Source organism: Larimichthys crocea, chromosome XIX, assembly GCF_000972845.2.
Source record: "Larimichthys crocea isolate SSNF chromosome XIX, L_crocea_2.0, whole genome shotgun sequence".
Classification (NCBI taxonomy): domain Eukaryota; kingdom Metazoa; phylum Chordata; class Actinopteri; family Sciaenidae; genus Larimichthys; species Larimichthys crocea.
Window position 1 is genome coordinate 8,384,425 of NC_040029.1, and position 19,018 is coordinate 8,403,442.

Genomic DNA, 19,018 nt, shown 5'->3' on the forward strand with positions numbered 1-19,018 from the left:
CACTTATTAATTTAATTCACGTAATCTGTACAGAAACCTAAGCACAGAAACTAAAACCGGGTGTAAAAAAAAAAAGTTATTCCTGGTTCCAGGTTCTCCAAATTAGACCCCTCAGGCACTGAACTCCATCTATTTCCTCCTACCTGATTGGTTACTCCGGCCGGGTGACATTTAAAGGTCAAACCATGTAACTGGCGTTCCACAGGGTTCAATCCTGGGCCCCTTCTTGTTCCCCCCTTTTACTCTTCAGCAAACTAATGCTGCTTGTTTTTCCATACCATTTTTTTTCACTAGCTCCTGTTTACTGCTCTCATTCAGATCAAGTAGATGTAATGTAACATAGACACTCACCTTGTTTTGGAGTCACCACGGGAGAGTGAAAACCACCAACAAATGCAACATAATCTCAATTAAATTTAAATAAAATCAAGCCCAAATGTTTCCTTAATGTTTATTTATGGGTCTTAAATCACAATTCAAAAGATAGTCTTTTCCCAAAGTAGAAAATTAAGTTTTGGGGGGGAATATACTGTGATTTCATATGAGCTGTGCATTATAATTACACACTCTGGTTCACCAATTAGCAATCGGCTCTCAGCGACAGTCATTTTGACACCTGTAGTAACAACAGAGCATGTGTGTGTCCCTGCACATTTCTTTGCCCAGCAGTAGGTCTGACACTCAAACCAGGCTTAACTCATTAGACCTGAGACCTCAACCCACCACACACACACACACACACAACACTGAGTCTTGTCTCACGGTTGTAATGTCAGTGTGTCTCTATTCACAGCATTAAATGGAGGGAGGTGATGGAGGCATCCACACGTGAAATCTACGAATTAGCTGTGAAATTGCTGTTATTTGCCACCAATTGTTTGACTCACTACACATTGTTTGTTTTCTTTGGTGCTCCTCTTTTGTCCGTACAAAGGGCTATCTCATTATGGCCTGAGTTTCAAAGGGAGATATTTTAAGGATGGATGCACACACACACACACACATCACACACTCACCAACAGGGAATTTGGAAGCGAGCATTAGCACAAACAAGAAAAAATTTAAGGAAGGTTTCAACCTCTAAAATATGTTTCCTGTTGTTTTTTCTGCTCTTTCTCCATCTCTTCTATTATTATATATTTTCAAGCACCTCCAGTCTACATCTTCCCCCCCCCCAGACAAGGGAAATTGTGCAGAAACTTTATCCCATCTGTCCTCCGGTCCGGTCTTGTCACTTCTTTGTCACTCTCATCAATGTCTTGACACATAATAGAATCAAATACAATACAATACAAGACAATCTGAGCCTGAAAGACTTGGATTGTAAGGGCGTCATCTGGAGTACTCACGAACAATGTATGCACGCGCCCACAGTTTTCTCTGTTTACTCAAGGCCACTGCAGAATTCTCCATTTCACTGTGGGGCTGCAAATTAATTCGCAAGAATTATGAACATGTGAACGTCAATAGAAGAAACAAGCAGTGCAGGATGTGACTGCATCCTGTTTTTTTCTGTTTTGCAGATATTTGTAAATAATGTGTTTAATTATGTGTGTTGCTAATATTTAGTGTGAGTGAAAGGACATTTAAAGATGCAGAGTACAGGTCCTGGTATGCATACAGGGAATTTGTCTTTGGTGCATAACAAACATTAAGTTAAAAAAAAGAGAGAGACTGACTAAGACTAAAATTCATTTTGGGGTTTATCTTGGGAGTTAACGTAAGTCAGTACTCATCTTTAATCGTTTTCTTTATAACATAACAGGCATTTATTTTCATGCTTTTCACCCTTTTCCTTAAATGGGTGAAACAGCGCCTCCCTGGGTTGTAACGGCTGGCCCATGTTGGCAAAGCGTGTGTGGTGAAACAGAGTATTGCACCCTCCCTCGGTGAACGCCGCCAGGTGAAACTCATGTCCTTTGATTTCAGGTAGTTTAGTGTTGGACAAACAAACCAGAGCGGACACTGCCATCAAACTGTGAACTAAACTTCCTCTAGAGCTCTGTCAACAAAGAAACAAACTGACTGACTGTCAAAACAACAAATAAACAAGTGCAGATGGACGGTAATGGATGCTTCGCCTTCATGAAAGAAAGAAGAATGAACTACAAATGTGAGTCACACTCTGTTTGTTAGCTTTCCTTCCTGTTGGTTAAATGTTTGTGTACTTAACTCCTTTGCTGTCGTGTGGAGGTTATAATGCCCTTTGTGTGGTTTGTCTGCTGTCGAGGCTTTGAATAATCTGACATTTGCATGTTTGGTCCTTGAATCACCTGTTGACTGTGTGTGAATTGTGAATGAGGCTGTGCAGGAGGCCTGTGCCGTACACCTGTGTTGTACACCTGTGTTGTACACCTGTGCTGTACACCTGTGTTGTACACCTGTGCTGTATAATGTTTACTGAGCTGAGCACAGTATGTAGGCCTGAGGCTATAAGAAGGATACTTTTGTAGTCTTCTACTTTTGTAGTCTTCCTGTTTTGCAGTCCTCATATTTTGCAGTCCTCGTATTTTGCAGTCCTCATATTTTGCAGTCCTCATGTTTTGTAGCCTTCCTGTTTTGTAGTCTTCTAGCTTTGTAGTCTAGTTTTGTAGTCTTCCTGTTTTGTAGTCTTCTAGCTTTGTAGTCTTCTAGCTTTGTAGTCCTTATGTTTTGTAGTCTTCTAGCTTTGTAGTCTTCTAGCTTTGTAGTCCTTATGTTTTGTAGTCTTCTAGCTCTGTAGTCCTCATGTTTTGTAGTCCTCATGTTTTGTAGTCTTCCTGTTTTGTAGTCTTCCTGTTTTGTAGTCTTCCTGTTTTGTAGTCTTCCTGTTTTGTAGTCTTCTAGCTTTGTAGTCCTCATGTTTTGTAGTCTAGCTTTGTAGTCCTCATGTTTTGTAGTCTTCCTGTTTTGTAGTCTTCCTGTTTTGTAGTAGTCTTCTTGTTTTGTAGTCCTCTAGCTTTGCAGTCCTCTAGCTTTGTAGTCTTCCTGTTTTGTAGTCTTCCTGTTTTGTAGTCTTCCTGTTTTGTAGTCTTCCTGTTTTGTAGTCTTCCTGTTTTGTAGTCTTCTAGCTTTGTAGTCCTCATGTTTTGTAGTCTTCTAGCTTTGTAGTCCTCATGTTTTGTAGTCTTCTAGCTTTGTAGTCCTCATGTTTTGTAGTCTTCTAGCTTTGTAGTCCTCATGTTTTGTAGTCCTCATGTTTTGTAGTCCTCATGTTTTGTAGTCCTCATGTTTTGTAGTTTTCTAGCTTTGTAGTCCTCATGTTTTGTAGTCTTTCTGTTTTGTAGTCTTCTAGCTTTGTAGCCCTCATATTTTGTAGTCTTCTAGCTTTGTAGTCCTCATGTTTTCTAGTCTTCTAGCTTTGTAGTCCTCATGTTTTGTAGTCCTCATGTTTTCTAGTCTCTGTTTTGTAGTCCTCATGTTTTCTAGTCTTTTAGCTTTGTAGATCTCTTTGTAGATTTTCCATCCTGAGGAAAATTGAGGCATCCAGTAACAGCATGAGACACAGCAAACAAACATTAAAATGAACCTTTAACTCAGCAAACATACAATTTAGAAAAATAGAAATGCAAAGATCATCCACCATCTGTGCAAAGACACAAACGTAAAACAACATTTTTCATAGAAATAAGAAATGGAGATAAAAAACTATATAGAGTAAATTAGATTGTAGGAAATTAATGAAAGTCACAGCGTCGTCTGTACAGATGTAGTGCAGATTGAAGTAAGTCATGTGTTTGATGCATGCATTGATATGAACGTGCCACTGTCACAGCACAGAGGTGATCGCCTCTTTGGTTTGGTTTGTTGGTGCTGGAGGCTGAATATGGGACACAAACTGTGCATCACTCTGCTGACTGTCTCCTCTTACAAGTGCAGAAACAAACTAATCTGATTAGCGTGTATCCCCCGTCTCGATGCTGAACGCAGTCCAAGTGCCGGTGGCAGAAAGCTGACGTTTTTGTTTGTTGTTTTCCTGAGCCGTGCTGTTAGCCATCAGCTCATTCCTCTTTTTCTCTCACCGACAACTAAATCACTGACACTGAATTATATTTGAAGTGTTTGTTAAAGTGAGCTCACTCCGGTCTCTACTCCTTTATTTTCAGTGGATGGAAGCACTCTTGTCCTTGGGTATTTTTTATTTTAGGCTACTTCAAATACAACCCAGAGAGAAGTATTGTATTTTTTACTTATTTGAAGCATATCTCATATTAAACTTGTAGTTTCCAATCTTTTGTCGTTGTTTCAGTTGTTGGCAGTTTCACCAAAGACAAGTTTCCTCTTCAAACTTCCAAGGCCGCTTCATTTAAATCACTGTTCAAGGTCCAAAGAGGCAGCATCATCCAATATTTATTTTTTATATTTAGCCTTCTTCTTCTTCTTCTTCTTCTTCTTCTTCTTCTTCTTCTTCTTCTTGTTTTGTGCTGGATGACTTCCTCTCTAGCCCTCTGTACTCCCCTCATCCGTCCCTCTTGTCTACCAATCAGGTTGATTGATTTTATGCCTCCTCTTATCGAGCCGAGCAGCCGCTGTCAATAAATGTCGCTTCTCCTCTGTCCGTATACACACACACACACACACACACACACACTCTGTAGTATTCAGTCTTCATTTTTCAAAACTTCACTGTGAGTCCACGCGGGTTTCTTTCTGATAGTATTGCTTTTGTCACTTTATTAATCCTGACATTCTTTCTGATAGTATTGCTTTTGTCACTTTATTAATCCTGACATGTTTTGTCTGTGGTGAGGTGTAATGATCAGAGAGGCACACAGATGACACAATGTTTTGGTTTCACAGGATAACTTTGCCGAATTCAAGTGGAACAGTTCTTCAATTCATGATTTGGACGTCATTTTTTTAAATTATTATTATTAGAAAAAGCAACCTTTGGCTTAAATAATACCTGTATGCCGCTTTGATTGTAGCTCATGACAGGAGACGCTTCCTATCATGGGAAAGCTGTGCACACTAACATGGACTTTTACTTTAATTTATGAACAATCTTGTGAGAAATAAACCATTTGTTATGATAGAAAAAGTCTTAGATGTTTCACTAAAACTCAAAAATGTTAAAATGACTGTATTTCCAGACTAATTAGAACAGCACCGTCGATGAATTTATTTAATTTATTTCAACCAAAACAGTGATTGTTGGAACAGTGTAAAGTTTTTATCAAAGTGTTTATTTTTATTAAATAAGTTATGATGTTAGGATGGTTGATGGAGCGATATAACGTTTATCTCTGTAGGGATCCTTTCCATAACGTTGTCTGAGTCTGTCAGTAGCAAAAACAAACACTTTTAGTGGACGTACTTTGTCGTTTGCCATTGCAGCCAGTTTTGTGAATATTAATGGTTTATTTTGATTGAACAAGCACCAGAAAGACTGACAAAGCTGGTAGGTTGTCTTCAGTTTGTGTCTGGTTTGAAGTGTTTTATGATCACCTGCGAGGTAAAATTACTGGTTTTGTCAGCGACTGTAGCAGGAGCGAACTCCAGATATGTAACCTTGACATGACAGATTTGTGTACCCTTTAAAACATGAAGCCTCAGGTCACAAAGGAGCAAATACTCATCAGCTTAAACAAGTCGCCTCGACCTGTGCGTTGTTTTTGGCGGTCTACTGTTAAAACTATAACCCTGCTCAGCTGTACTCAGCTGAGACCCTGTTGGTTCGTGAAAATATAAACAAGAAGCCACATGCTGAGATAATTTCAAAATCACCAAATAAATCCAGTTGCTGAATCCCACCTGAAGCAGCGCGCCTCTTTAGAAAACCAGTTAGGGTCGCGTTTTGCTCCGTTTCTGCCTCACTGTCATTTTAATGAGTTCAAATGTTTTATCATTTGAAAACGTGCCAGAACGTTCCTGCTGCCAGTGTCTTCTCCTCGATTTCACACAGCCACAGAGAGAGAGAGAGAGGAAAAAAAAAAGAAACCCCCGTCATACAGTTTTTGTGGATTGATTTCCTTTGACAAAGAAACGAGAGGAGAAGCATGTGGGAAATAAACAAAAACACACTTGTTTGTGATCATACTTCCTAAAGAGACCTGTGTCTGTGTTAGTTTTGTTGTTTTTCTTAAATATAAGACACAAAATGAACTTGAACGTACACAAACTTGATTCACAGCTACTGTCAAACACAGCAGTGATAAATATGTTGGAGCGAGACACATGAGCACTGTGTGTGTGTGTGTGTGTGTGTGTGTGTGTGTGTGTTCACTGTAGCTGCTATCGATCTCATATAATCGCTCTGACCTGCCTCTGTTCAAAGGTCTGAGCCGTCAGAGGCCCGCTGATGGATGTGTACTGCACTGTAGTACAAAAGAGCTGGAACGTAACACAATGCACGGTGCGTTTGATTATTTATATTTACATTCTTAAAATTAATTTTAATTAAACTTAAGGCGACACACTTAATCTCTCGACAACAATGCAGATGACAGGACTGAAAGGAGATCCAGAGGGAGCTCCTTCACATCCGAAGGAGCCGGTTGAAGTTCAGGTGCCTCCCTTTTCTTTGTAGGAAGGCTGTCACTATATCAGATCTTCATGAACGTTCATCATCATTGGTGATCTGCTTATTAGACTATGAGATAAATTGTCTAATGTTGAGATTGAGGGGTAACCAAATTGTTCCCGATCATCGTCTGGTGACCATGAACATCTACAGTAACAGTCACAGCAAGAAGTTGCGGAGATACTACAGTAAAGGCTGGCTTTAAAGGTCCAGTGTGTACGATTTAGTGCTGTAAGAGAACGTTTGTAGGCCACTGAGAAAATAAAGAATGGACGGAGCATGAGGGGCGTCACGTGTGGGCTGTCGTGAGTCTGAAAATATGCAGCGCTTGCTGCCGGCGTTAACTTCTTTTGGACAGACTGCGCCTCTCCTCTCCTCTCCTATAATCTTCTGTTCTCATGGTCCGCTCGTTTCCACGCTGTGAGTACGAGGCGGGGTCGAGTCTAATTAGCAGGTGAAATTCGTCCCCCTTCCATCGCTTCTTTCAGCAGGAGGCTTTTTGGTCCTCTGTGGGAACAGGGAGGCCCAGTTTATGTGTGTGTGTGTGTGTGTGTGTGTGAGACAGGGGGAGATCCCCTTTCCCCCCTGGGTTATATCATTACATGGATAATTAGGCCGGGTCAGCCAGAGAAAGACGCGAGCAAGAAGCCAATTCCAGTGAATTAAAGAGCACCTCTGCCTGATTCCTGCTAGTTTTAATGATAAATAAGATTTTGAGTTCATACGTGTGAATTTAAAAAAAGGCAAACACTTGAGAAACGAAAAGAAAACGTCCTCTCCATTCACCCTTGTGACTTTTTGAGTTTTGTGCTCATTCGTATATGCCGCTGATGTCGCCGCTGCATTGCAGCAAGTTTAACATCCAGGTTGCTGTTTAGAAGACGCGTGAATAGCCTGTAAGCTCTTATTGTGTGCTCGCTCTTTTGTAAGGATGCCGTCCATAAAGTCGGGTCCTCACGGTCATCACGAGTTCAGTAACGCGGTTGCTGGGGCTAGTTGTTTTTGTCCTTGAAGAATCTGTCCGTTATTTTTTCTTCTTCATCTTTTTAGTCTATAAAGATGTCAGAATGTCTTTGCAACACAAAAGAAACATATATATATATTCATATAGAAGAAAATCTTTCCATTTAAAATGCAGAACAAAACCACAAAAACATGTTTTCAAGTAAGTTTCTAACACACCGTCCTTGAATCCTGACAACGTGCCGAGTGCCAAGTTTTGATAGTTTACTTCAAGACGTGATGGACCACCAGCAGGCAGGTGTTGGAGTCTCGGCGATAGATGTTTTCCAAACCTTGTCACTTATTCTTAACCTTGAGCTAGAACCCAAACCCACTGATTTCCCTTTTCGGCACCACCGGCGAGGATGACATGCGCCTGGCTCCAACCTAAAGCCGCACGCTGCCCCGCCCACACACGCTCAGTGGTTAAGGGACATTATGTCCTGTCTAAGACCTTGAAAAGATCCGTTATTCAGTTTGCGACTCGAGCAAGAAGTTCCAAAAGGTGTGGGGACCTTTCTTGAAATACTTTGAGAGCCTTAAATTGAAGTATCCGCCCTCTTTTCTTTGTCTGTTTCTGTCAGTTACAGACAGTTACTTCAGCCCCTTCAGTGCGTCATTATACAATCCATTCCACTTTCAGATGACTTCTGTTAACCATTCCCGCTATTCGTTTCCTGACCGTGGTCGGGAAACACAGGGGAGATCCGTCTTCTCCAGGGCCGAAGTAGTTTCTCCGGGGCGAACTCCCAAGATTCGACTCCACACTAGTGATGCGTGGGCCGGCCCGAAACCGCGGGCACCCGGGTCGAATAATGTATATTGGGATTTTTTTTCCATTTTCTTTAGCCATAGTTACTAGTTACTCCTCCAAAAAAGTACCTGCGTTAGTAACGTAATTACTCTGTTGTAGAAATAACTCGTTACTGGTAACAGACGTGGATAAACGTTTTCCCCCAGCCAGCGCCGGTCCTGGCCACATTTGCGCGTGTTTCCATGATGATGAGTTATGAAACACTTGCCCTCTTCATTTTGTGCAGGTATGTATGGCACCTGCAATTGTTTTTATTTGTATTTTAGCACAATTTAACTGGTGTTGTTTAGCTGGTAAAGCAGCTGCAGGTGTATGGAGGCGTCATCGTCTTAGATTAATCAATTGATTGACAAAGCTTTAATTGGTGCTCTGAAAATGTTTTCGCCGCGCGGATAGCGCGCGCAATAACTTTTCTCCTCTATGGGCTAAGCCACCCCAGTTTCTTAAACCTAGTGACGTCCCTGGTTACAGAGTCTGTATGTCGAAATACTCCTGCTTATTTACCATTAATTATTTATCCTATTTGTTTGTTTTCTTTTTATTTATCTTGCAACTTCACTTCCCTCTAACACTCAGGAATCATGGTTTGTAGGTGTGGCTAGTGGGAGGGGAGGGATGTTGATGTTGATGTTGGATCACTCTGAAAAACGTACAGTGTACGAGCATGTGAAATCCAATCAAAATATCTGAGAGAAGACAAAGAGCAGTCCTCATTCAGCGCTGAATCGATCCAATCTGAGCGGCCTTGGAAAACTGTATTCACTTCTGTTGCATTCATTTGTGTCTTTCCTCCTCGTTTCTCTCTTCCTCCACTCCAGCTCTGTTTTTATTTTGTTTTGTTTTGTTTCATCCAACCTTGGATGCTTCTCAGAGCCGCTGTTCTCAAGGTGGAGCTGTTGACAATAGGACATGTCTGGGAGGCCGTGGTACTTGGTGAAGTTTTCAAGGATCGTGGAGCTGGATACAGTATCAACACTCTGAGCCAATTGGTGTCATCGACTGCTTTATTGTGAAGCTTCTTGCCTGATCACAGCAGTGTAATATGATGTCTGCTGTGACTATAAAACGATATTTTATATCAGAAAACGTATAATAATGTGAGGAATTATGGGAATTAACTGGAAATTTGGGGTAATTTACCTCATATCATCAAAACTGCATCAATAGATATTCAAGTGTACTTACATAAAATCTGTCATCAGCTGTGGTTAAGCGCACCACCATCAGTATCTAGGGGTGTCTTTGATTAAAGTACCTTGCTGTATTTTATTTCATCGAATGGTAGAAATCAGATTTTTGCCGTGCACATGGCAGCCCTGAAACCTCAGAGCCTCCTCACCCAACGAATCCCAAATGAACCGCTGCGAACAAGGACGGCGCACGATGCTGTGCTCGAAGAGTAAACATAATGTCTCCATTCTCTGTTCATAAGCAGAAGTGGCAGTTTATTTTTTCATTCCACTTCTCCTCTGCAAGGACAACTAAATGCACAAAGTAGAGGAAAATAATAATCTCCCTCATCCCGCGTTCGCCTTCTGCTGCTCCTCCGCGTCCCCCTCCTCTCCCAGCAGTCATCTGATAGGAGTTGAAAGTTTCCTCTTTGATTTGGCGTTCAGTCAAAACACACACACAGTCAGTCAGTCAGGCTCTGATTGATAGGCCTGTATTATGAAGACAATAAAGGTGAATAACTGCTGCGTTAAACTCGTGACATTAATACGGCCCCACGCCCTACACACACACAGAGGTTTTAAAATGAGGTTAAGAGCCATCCTTCAACCTTTTATTTGAGTTGACATCGTCTTGTTTGTCTCTCTCCAGCAGAAACGTCTCGTTTACAAGAAATCAGATTACTGCAACAATCCAACAGTAACTAGTTACTTAAGTATGTGTGTGTTCACTGAGAGGACCAACATGCACTGAACGTAACGTCTGTGCAATAAAGTGTTACAGAAACGAAGTCATCTAACGCTTTATACTTTAACACTCCTCTGGCTGTTGCCAGTGAAAGTTTGTTGTTTGCAACCCCAAGAGCAATTAGCTTCACACTCCCGGTGACATGACTTGTTGCGCTGTCAGGATTGAATCCGTTAGGTCCAGTAATATTTTTGGAAAATCTAGAGGAGCTGCAGGATTAAATCATTTTATCCCATATACCCCATGATCCTCGTATTTGATGCCCAGAAAGACTTTTTTTGGTTTCATGTGTCACTGAGCGGCTTTAAGCCTTGGCCTCGAACAGCATTGGTCATTAGACAATGCAAAGTTAATTATTCATACAAAAGAATACTGCAGGCATTCAGAGCAGTAAATGTAATAGCTTTTATTGACTCATCATTATTATGCAGCAACAACGAGTCACATTATTGACCTCACGGATAAAACAGATGCTGCATGTAGGCTAACGGACTTCTTCTGTGCTTGTGTGTGTGTGTGTGTGTGTTTTCTTGACGGTAGTTAAAGGATTAGCGGTGTCCATGTGTTCCCATGGTCTCTGTCTTCAGACAACAAGGCCTATACCCCCACAAACACACACTTGGCGGTTTTATCAGCCCATCGACTTCGAGTCAACCTGAGCTGCTTGAAGTCAGAGCTTAGTAGTGTCGCTGGTTGACTCCACACACACACACAGATCCCCATGGGACTGAACCCGATCCCTGGCTCCACTGGCTTGTCAATCGCTTGTGGGATTGGCTTACGGATAATTGACAATTGCTGGAGCCGATCCCAGTGGCAGGTAAAGAACGCTGGAAGAGCCCGACAGGTGAGAGCTTGAGTGGGTGTATTTGTGTGGACAAGTGAGGTCTGGGTACAGTGCAGGGCCACGTTATCTGATAACAATCGGCCTTAGAGGTTAAGAGTGTTTTTGTGAACAAGTAGGAAGTGCTCTTTAATCTGTGCTATGGTCATTTTGTCTTGAGAGCACCTGAAGCAGCTTTTCCAGGAGAAACTTTGAAGAAACAACCCGCACGTTTGAAGACATGTGGGGGAAATATCTCCATAAGTCCCCATGTTAAACTTCACAGCAGTCCTCTCGCTGTCGCACGTTTACCGCCGTTCGATATGTGAATTTTTAATATCAGCCAATCGAGCTAACAAAGATGTGTCTTCATAAATGTGTGTGTGGATGTATTGATCATATAAATCTGCACATATTCACATTATGGAGACTCTGGCTGCTTCCCACCAGGTAAACCAGGTTAAACTTAGGGTTAAGACTGGTTAAGGTTAAAGAATAGGACTAGTGTAGTCCAGACTAAACCCAACAGTACATTCATTAGCCACCAAAAACTGCAGTTCCTCTTCTCGTCCACTTGAGTCAGTCTCCATAAGTCCCCATGTTTCACAGCAGAAATAAACATGTTTACAGCCTGGTACAAAAAACTAATTTCCTCGTTCATGACAACTGTACTGAGGGTGAATTTATATACAACTCACCTGTTCACATTATATTAAGGCTTAAAGTTATGCAGGATTAAGAGCGTGGATGCTTTGATTGACAGGTAGGTGGCTTGTTTGAGCAACCAGGCGTCATTCAGCCCGCCTTAGGTCCGCCGATGATCCACGTCTTTGCAGATATTTAGATTTTTAGATGAGCCGTTTGTAATTTTCCCGTGTTAAATATATAAAACTGGTATATTGGCTGAAATAAAAACATTTGAACACTGACAGATAAGCAGCATCAGTGAAAACACAGATCCTTTCATTGACCGTATGAGTGTGGAGCCACGTGTTTCTCTCATTAATTTTGAAATGAGTTGTATGTCATATGTACATGAAGCACTTTGAAGGCCGGTCTGTTCCTTTTCAGAGAGAAAATGAATTCGTCTGAAAGCTCCGAGCCTTCAAGGATCTTCACATGGAGTGTGGAATAATGCTAGCTATTTAAATTGATAATCTGCAGTTCATCATTATCGACCATGTCTTTTTTTTTATTCATGATGGCATTTTATATAAATGTTACAGTACGTAGAAACATTTATGTTGCGTTTTGGAGGTTGGTGGACAATTTCTGATGGCGGATGTAGACGGGGCACAGTACTGGCTTCCTCTGAGAAGAATGCAGCTATAAAGATACAATCCCTCACCGGCTTCCCACCCACAATGGGAATTAGTTTGCCTGTATTTTAAATAGAAACTTTGTGACCTTGGAAATGTTTTAAATTATGATGTTAAATGAAAAAGTAGAAGAAGGCCGCATACTTCATACTCGTACTTGAAATTGGTAGATGCTAGCTGAGAATAGCTGCTGCATCCGAGCTTTGCCGTAATTTGCCAAAATGAGTCACGGCCTCTCATCGGGATGTGATTGGAGTTCTGCATCAGGTCTAAAATAGTTTAGATAGTAATAATACCTGAACTCTGCCTGCACCCGCATCCTTACAACTCATACTGCCAAATTATGACCCAGAGCTTGTACTTCATCTTCATTTTAGTCGTTATAGATTATTGAATTATCAATCAGCAACGCATTTAATACGCAGCCTGGACTTTTGAGCTTTTTGTAGTTTGTACTTAAATAGGTGAGCAGATGAAAACTAGAGGAAGTTAACCTGTGACGGAAAGCAGCGTTCCCTGAGCAGCTACACGACCATGTGACGGAAATCTTCACCTTGTGTCTGAATTTTCAAGGTATTCATCTTTGAATGTACACAACTGAAGTTGTTCTACAGCCACGTCAGTAACGGCTCCTCTTACTCTTGGGAGACTTTTTGTTATTGATTGCTAGAAAGCACAGTAAGACCCCTCCACCAATTTCCTTTCTTTTTCTGTCTCACCCCCCTCCCCTCCCTTCATATTGCTCAGCTATCTTCAAAGCAGCAGCATACATTAGTGTCACAGCTCTGTGAATGTTCCCAACAGTGTCTGGAAGAAACACTCGAGGTGTGTGTGTGTGTGTGTGTGTGTGTGTGTGAGATGCAGCAAAGAGACATTTTCTTAAGTACACAAATTATCTCATTCCAGATACAGAAGTGTTGTTTTGTTTGTTTGTGTTGTCACTTCAGACAAACATTGCGTGCATTATTTTCTTATATGGGAACACCTTGTTGTGCATTATCGAAAATGCAGCCACGCCTTAGTCTTATTTATCGTAGTTCAGATGAACCTGAAAACGGAAATCACGTCTCGTAGGGTTTCTCAAAACGAGGCTTCGATATTGCTGGTGTACCGTTGGGTTCAGTTCATCATGAGAAGTTCTGGAGGGGATTATATGTCTGGCATATGTGGCAAAAAAGAAGTCGTCCGTGCCGCCTTGTTTAGCTTGAATTATTCCAAAAAAAAAAGAAACATCTCTGTCAGAAAAGGACTCTTAACTCGCATGAATATGGCAGTGAGCAACTTTTTATTAAAACAAATAAAATAGCGTCTTGTAACACGGCATTGACTCGCCGTAGTCCATCAATCATCCAGTGTTTGCAGGCTTTAACCTGAGCTAGCAGCATCTTCGCTTTGTGTTATTTAGTTACGCTTCTGAAGCCTAAAATACGGCACACAGTATGCCCTGGTTGTCGTGTTACAGTGTAATTATCCTTGATCCCTACGTTAGATTACAGTAAGTAGGTTAAACGCCCTCTTCAGCACAGCGCTCACAGCAGGTGGCAGCTCGAAGCTTGCCTAAAAAAATGTTTGTGAGACCAATTTAGAGAAGTTACATAAAGCGCCTTTGTTGCAGGACAGTGGATGAAGTATTCTGTGATGGCATAAGCATAAAGAACTATTTTCTGTCACCATATGGAACATGTGCCGTCAGTCTTCTCCCGAAACGTCGCCCGTCTCTATTCATCTTCCCCTAATCTTCCTTCTTTCCCTCCGTCTCACTCCCCCGTCTCTCTCTTGTCCTCCTTCAGTGACAGTAAACAGCCCTCCTGCTGCGTGTCTCCTATTACAGCCTCCATCCTGATTCCCCTCTTTCCATCCTTTTTCATCCCCTCCTCTCTCTAACCATCAGCCGCTCAGCCTAAAAGCTAAAGGCCCTCTCCAGACACTGGCTAAAAAGATACAAGAGGTCCAGAACAATCAAAGGCCTCGGAAAGAAGAGAGTCGACGACGAGGTCAGGATGGTGAAGGGGGACGACGATGATGAGGAGGAAAATAACGGAGGCAGAGGTGACAGCGGCGAGAAAGAAACCTCTGATGACGATGTTTAACATGACAAATACAGCAATAACGAAAAGATCGGCCATGATTTAGTTATCCGGTTATCATCAGCGATCATTCCAAACCAATCAAACCCGGAGCATGGCGCCACATGAGTCCACGAGCCAGGTAATCTGTGAGGAAATGTGAAAGTCTGCTGCTCGTCCAACCTCACCTGTCTGTAACGTGTAGATTAGGAGGCCGTAACTCGCACTGCCTCGAAACTGGTGCATCATTCTTTACGACGTCTGTGTGACTGCTCGCTTTGGATTACGGCGCCACGATTTCTGCATCAAACTCGGTATATTAGTGAACGATTGATGGTTGGCGCGCCCCGTTAACTTGGGTTTATACTGGCGGTTGAAACTGGGATTTTGGCAAAGGAGGAAATGCTTGGAAACACAAAGATAACCTGACCTGGATGAACCTCACCTGAGCAGTGTGCTGGACTAAACCGCACTGTTACATCACGTAGTGTTTCCGTTCTTTCATAGTCTCTTTGTGTGTCTTTATCTTGCTTTCGAGACTGCCATCATCACACAGATGACATGTACGTAAAGCTCTGGATCAAGGACCAGGTGCGCCTATCATTTATAATTGGGCAAGAGTAGAAAGAAAGTGGCTTCATAGGTTGTGGCATGCTCCTTTTTTTTAAAGTTAGCAGTTGGGATTCACAGCTTTTACAATGGCAACAAGAAAGCCACTTAAACATTAATAAAAAACCTGGTCCAAAACCCTCGCCACACTAATAACTCACTTATTCTGCTACTCCGAGCGAAGTGAAATGGGTGACGAATGGATGGAAGAGCTAAGTGTTTGAGTAATAAGGTCCAAGTCTAAACAGCGTTTTACACTGCGGGGGGTGAAAGCAGAACTTTCTTTAACTAATGCAGTTTTTTTAGTTGTACAGAATCTGATGACGCTGAAGACCTTGAAGACATCTGCCTCCTCAGTTTGTCCCCAGACGAGGCCAGCCGAGCTGGAACGCAGCGTCCTCCAACTACTGCGCACTCAGATGCTCGATGTTCTTCAATATGTGATCAAAAACTACGACGCAGTCCCATGAAATGTGTGTATTAATAGGAACTAGGAAGCAGCTCTTCATCAAAACAAAGATAAAAACAAATCAATTACGTTACAGACATATTGGAACGCTTCACGATGAACAGGATCAGTCCAAACTCGAGTAAGTATTCAGCGCTGTGCTGCGAGGGCCAAGCTCCACCTCTTTGCCTTTGTTTGGAGCCAATGGAGGCAGAACTGCCAAGATGACGGCGGCCAGAGCCACCACGCTCTGATGATGACATCACGGAGACTACGTCCTTGTTCCATGCAGTCTATGGTGGCAACCTGCCTGTGCTGCCTTCACCGCGAGCATCTCTACTGCATGCTTTTGTTACCGCCTGTTTGAGGAAGTCTCTCTTTCTTCATGTTTTCTGGTTCAGCATTCGTAAATTGACGCTGACGCGACCTGCTGACAAGCTGCGAACTTTTAAGAGCCAACCTTTCCAGCCCGTAGGAGGGAGGGAGTGTTTGTATGAACACAAGCTGCAAACACTGAAACAGTAGGGAGGCTTAATGATCATCACTTCAGTGCTGCTGAATAACCAAAAACTCAGCTGCTGTTTTCTCCTCCGCAATGACCAGTCAGTATGACGTTGATTAACCATTGATCGTGATGCATAATTATTTTGAAATAAGACACCGACAGTGGGCAGTGCTGTAATATTTGATGTAACACTTTTTATTTTTGTTCCGGAGCCGTGCAGATTTTGTGTTTGTCGATTTCACCCATGTCGGACGAGTTCGCCTCAACACCGGGCGTGTGTTCATGTGCATATCGAAGCGTGTCCGGGGAGAAATGTAAAATGTGTGACACAGAAAAAGTCAAGCCTGTGTGAGGGGAAAATAAGTCTTAATTCTCCTCATCTCACACTCTGTGGGGCTGGAAGACTTCCTGCAGGGCTCGCAAACACACACACACTGAAACACACACACCGGGTCAAAGCCTGAAGCGTCTGCGGCAACTCGGAGGGCAGAATAATGACTTCCACAATGTCTCCCTACAGTGAAGGAAAGAGAGGGAGAGGAAGGAGAGAGAGAGAGCACTTTCCTTCCCTTGGCTGTAGGAGTCCTATTGTCGCTCGCCCTGTGGGAGCTTTTAGTCCTCTGCTCCAACTCATCGGCTGTCCAACCATGTGGGGTGGGTGGCTGAGAGGGTGCAGGAGCGAGGGTGGGGGTGCAGTTGATACAGTTAAAATGCCCTGACCATTTTTTTTTTGATGGAGGGGGGGCTTTGTGTGCGCCGAGAGGTCAAAGCTACAGTCGATCGGCCTCCCTCCCTCTTCCACTTTTTTCTTTTCATTGCTTTTTTTCCCCTCTCCCTCTCTCTCTCGCTCCATCCATCGCCGCCATTGATCTATTTTTCAGTCCTCTCGCTGTCGCACGTTTACCGCCGTTCGATATGTGAATTTTTAATATCAGCCAATCGAGCTAACAAAGATGCGTCTTCATAAATGTGTGTGTGGATGTATTAATCATATAAATCTGCACATATTGACATTATGGAGACTCTGACTGCTTCCCACCAGGTAAACCAGGTTAAATTTAGGGTTAAGACTGGTTAAGGTTAAAGAATAGGACTAGTGTAGTCCAGACTAAACCCAACAGTACATTCATTAGCCACCAAAAACTGCAGTTCCTCTTCTCGTCCACTTGAGTCAGCCTCCATAAGTCCCCATGTTTCACAGCAGAAATAAACATGTTTACAGCCTGGTACAAAAAACAGTTTTGGTCTCTGTAGCTAATTTCCCCGTTCATGACAACTGTACTGAGGGTGAATTTATATACAACTCACCTGTTCACATTATATTAAGGCTTAAAGTTATGCAGGATTAAGAGCGTGGACGCTTTGATTGACAGGTGGGTGCTGTTACAGGTGGCATATTAGAGCACCCAGGTGTCATTCAGCCCGCCTTAGGTCCGCCGATGATCCACGTCTTTGCGGATATTTAGATTTTTAGATGAGCCGTTTGTAATTTTCCTGTGTTAAATATATAAAACTGGTATACTGGCTGAAATAAAAACATTTGAACACTGACAGATAAGCAGCATCAGTGAAAACACAGATCCTTTCATTGACCGTGTGAGTGTGGAGCCACGTGTTTCTCTCATTAATTTTGAAATGAGTTGTATGTCATATGTATATGAAGCACTTTGAAGGCCGGTCTGTTCCTTTTCAGAGAGAAAATGAATTCGTCTGAAAGCTCCGAGCCTTCAAGGATCTTCACGTGGAGTGTGGAATAATGCTAGCTATTTAAATTGATAATCTGCAGTTCATCATTATCGACCATGTCTTTTTTTATGATGGCATTTTATATAAATGTTACAGTGCGTAGAAACATTTATGCTGCGTTTTGGAGGTACATTAGGAAATATACTGTAAAACACATTGAATCATTACAACTAAAATATTCCATCTCATTCATTCTGTACTGTGAAAGGATAACGAGGCTTAAATTGCTTTAGCTCCACTTCAAACCAGAACAACCTGAACTAACCTGCACCACTGTGGCCTGTCAGTAAATATAGAGGTGCAGACTGCGTAACACTTAAACTTTTCTCGGCACACAGTGTGTCTGATGTTTCTCTGGATTTTTGGACAAACAACAAAGGAGCTTTTAAGAGTGGAAATACACAGAAAACTACTCGGGTCAACATATTTGGCTTTGGTCTTTGGAAAAATATCAAATATAAACCACCTGTAAGCTCTCAGGGTGAGAGTCTGGTGGTTAAAGTCAAGTTACAATTCATGAAAGTCAACGTGTGTCTGCATGCAGAGACGCTGTGCTTACATGCGTGTAATGTATATTAATGTGTGTGTGTGTGTGTGTGTGTGTGTGCACGCTTGATTAGATGATTATTTCTAGACGAGATAAGTGGGTGAAATAGAGACTGTTGACTGTTGTTCAGGTGATCATGCCACGCCATGCCAGATCTCATTACCTGTCCCTTTTCATAGACGCATAATGAGATCATGGAAACCCTAAACGTACGGACGGATGGACGGATAGATGGATGGAGGGAGGAAGGCAGAGAAGAAAGAAAGACAGTGACATACTGAGAGAGAGAGAGGAGAGTGACAGAATATTACAAAAATAATTAGAAACATTTTTATATTTGTGGATTAAAAAACAAAGTTTTAAAATGTCTAGAACAATATTTTTTTTTCTTCGTGAGATAGAATTTCTGTTCTGTTCAGCGTTCGTCGTACTAAGACGGAGAGAAAGTGAGTGATAGGTAAACAGAAAAAAGAGAGATGGAGATCGGCAGAGAGGGAAATCTGGCTGCCTGTCAGCTCGGTTCACTGTGTCAATTTGTCCAAACAGAGGAGGCTCAGGTTGCAGTGGAGGGCCAGGTAACAGGAGATCTAACAGACCACACCTATGCAGCAGGTATTAGCCTGATCCCCCCGGCTTCACTCGCAAACACACACGGTTATTTCTCCGGCTGTTTAAAAGTTAAAATCAACCTGCGATAGCCTCGTCTGTGCACGTTATTTT

General features: G+C 42.3%; 1 long non-coding RNA gene across 1 annotated transcript in view; it reads left to right on the forward strand.

Moving 5' to 3' along the window:
* The first annotated feature begins 1,896 nt into the window (after positions 1-1,896).
* Positions 1,897-19,018, forward strand: part of LOC113748308 (uncharacterized) — a 45,532-nt gene continuing 28,410 nt past the window's right edge. Inside the window, exon 1 of the long non-coding RNA XR_003464261.1 lies at positions 1,897-2,113. This is a non-coding gene — a long non-coding RNA (uncharacterized LOC113748308). The remainder of the gene's footprint in view (positions 2,114-19,018) is intronic.